This window comes from Sus scrofa, chromosome 16 (assembly GCF_054392235.1).
Source record: "Sus scrofa isolate SSC_HxYL_T2T_F1_AM1 chromosome 16, Sscrofa_HxYL_maternal_Yorkshire_Landrace_v2.0, whole genome shotgun sequence".
Classification (NCBI taxonomy): Eukaryota; Metazoa; Chordata; class Mammalia; order Artiodactyla; family Suidae; genus Sus; species Sus scrofa.
This window is the reverse complement of record NC_139398.1, coordinates 26,764,115-26,767,002: the sequence shown is the minus strand read 5'-3', so window position 1 is coordinate 26,767,002 and position 2,888 is coordinate 26,764,115. Positions and strand designations below refer to the sequence as shown.

The 2,888-nt window shown below is 37.7% G+C and overlaps 1 pseudogene; it reads left to right on the top strand.

The window, feature by feature from the left end:
* Positions 1 to 202: 202 nt before the first annotated feature.
* Positions 203 to 775, top strand: LOC100623929 (large ribosomal subunit protein uL6 pseudogene; annotated as a pseudogene).
* Positions 776 to 2,888: the final 2,113 nt, after the last annotated feature.

Sequence of the window (2,888 nt, the reverse complement as noted above, 5' to 3'; positions counted from 1 at the left end):
TCGACCCCTAACCTGGGAAACTCCATATGCTGCAAGTGCAGTCCTGAAAAGCAAAAAAAAAAATTTTTAATTTAAAAAAGAAAAAGAAGGAATAAAGAAAGATCAGGGAGAATACTTAGAACTTATCCCATTTAGTGGTGACTTGGTAAGCACAGAAGGCACTTCCAAAATCCATCCACTCTTTGCCACACTTACTGAGAGAATGAAGGCCATTCTCACCAATCAGACTGTCAACATTCCAGAAAATGTTGACATCACTCGAAAAGGACACACAGTTATTATGAAGGACCCAAGAGGCACTCTGAGAAGGGGCTTTAACCACATCAGTTCCACATTTCCAAGGAAAAAAAGAAGAGGCTCCAGGTTGACAAATGATAGGGAAATAGAAAGGAACTGGCTACTGTTCTATCTGTAGTCATGTATAGAACACAGTCAAGGGTGTTACACTGGGCTTCCATTTCAAGATGAGGTCTATGTACACTCATTTCCCCATCAATGGTGTTATTCAGGAGAATGGTTCTCTTGTTGAAATCCAAAATTTTGGGGGGAAAAATACATCCACAGGGTTTGGATAAGGCCTGGCATTGTTGCTTGTTCAGTATTTCAAGCCCAGAAAGATGAGTTGATTCTTAAAGGAAACAACATTGAACTTGTATCAAATTTAGATGCTGTGATTCAGCAAGTCACAACAGTTAAGAAGAAGGATATCAGAAAATTTTTGGATGGTATCTATGTTTCCAAAAAAAAATGGACAGTTCATCAGGCCAATGAGTAAGATCTGAGTTGTCCGGCTATAGAAACAAGATGCCAGAAGATTCTTCAGACTCATTTGTGATGTTTTAAGATACAATAAAAAGTCTATTGTCTTGAAAAAAAATTCCATTTAGATAAATCACGTGAAAATATGTATATACGATAGTAGATTATATGTAATAGCTACATAAATAGGTGTATATAACGTAATATATATAGATCTATATACACACACATAAATATCCCTTAATACACATGGATTTTAAAAAATGTAGTTTGCATTGGTGGAAATCCACTGCAACAGGAAGAGGAGAGAAATAGACGAAAAAATAAAAAATTCTTACCTTGGCTAGGGGGGTGGAGGTGAATAGTCACTGGATGGCTATGAAGAAGGTAGACTAGGAGTTCCCATCATGGCACAGCAGAAATGAATCCGACTAGGAACCATGAGGTTGCAGGTTCAATCACTGGCCTCGCTCAGTGGGTTAGGGATCCAGCATTGCTGTGAGCTATGGTGTAAGTTGCAGACTCAGCTCAGATCTGGCATTGCTGTGGCTGTAGTGCAGGCCGGCAGCTACAGCTCCGATTAGACTCCCAGTCTGGGAACCTCCATACGCCATGGGTACAGCCCTAAAAAGACAAAAAAAAAAAAAAAAAAAAAAGAAGAAGAAGAAGAAAACAGACTAAAGAATCACTGAATGTGATATGGAATTTTAGACACTGTCCAGCCTAAACAAAAGAGAATAAATAGGCTAAAAATAATGAATAAAGCCTCAGGGAACTGTTAGGAATATAATGAAGAAGCTAACATTTGTATGATTGGAGTCCTAGAGGAAGAAAAGAAAGAGAGTGAGGGCTGAAGTAAAAATATATATGAAGAAATACTATGTAAATTGTTCTGAAATTTATCAAAAATATATAAACCAGAGAGAAAAGACACCTCACCTACAAGGGCAAAACAATTGAACAGAGAGCATATTTCACATCAGAAACAATGGAGATGAGAAGTGCCAAAATATTTTTCAAGTTCTGAAGTAATAAAACTTTTGATCCAGAACCTTAAATGCAGTCAAAAACAAATCCTTCAGGGATGAAGAAGAATTCAGGACAACCTCAAAAGAAGGTAACCTTAGAGAATTTTCTGCCCATGTGACCTACCCTAAACTAAATATGCATGACAGCCAACCAATACAAAGGATTGAATAAATAGATGAATTGCAGAGAACGTACACATCTTCCTTACAGAGAATTCTGATTATAAATGTAAAAGGAATGAGGTAATGACATAGACTGTCCTTAACCAAATATTGGGCTCTTGTAAGACTTTTTACGATGAGGCTCCATCCTTGGACCATGTCCTTAAAAGCAAGAATCCTGCTAAGTCAGCTTAGTAAAAATCCTCCACCCTCAATATCCAATCACCTTTGATATTTGGTCAAATTTTTCATCTCTTATCATTCCCTCAGTGCTACCTGATCACCCTCATCTACCACAACAAGAATCCTCTGAGGTTGATTTAGCCAGAATCTTCCCTTTCACCAGATGTTCCATCTTAGCAATTTCTATCTGCTGGCCCCCACCCAACTCCTTGGCTATAAATTCCCACTTTTCCTTGGTGTAGTAGGAATTGAGCCTGAAATCTATTTCTCTCTTACAGCATTACCACCACTGCCTACTCCAGAATGAAGTCTTCCTTCCTTCCTTATATAAATTCCATATCACATTCAGTGATTCTTTAGTCTATCTTCTTTTTTTGTTTGTTTGTTTTTTTGTCTTTTTAGGGCTGCACCCATGGCATATGGAGGTTCCCAGGCTGGGGGTCTAATCAGAGCTGTAGCTACTGGCCTAAGCTACGCCACAGAAATGCCAGATATGTTATCTACAACAAGGGTCACAAACGCTTTTTTTTTAACAGTTAATAGAAAATCAACATTAGAACACTGCAGTAATAGTGGTTATAAGCTAATTAGTCTTTAAATTTCTGCTCAAAAACTTTGAGAAGCAGAATAGTTGAATAGTTTCAAAATATCTCCCTCGAAATGCATAATTACTGTGGTGACATTTACATATATCCAGACGTAGAGTTTGGTTCCTTTCCTCTTGAACTTAGTGACTTGCTTCTAAACAATTGAGTT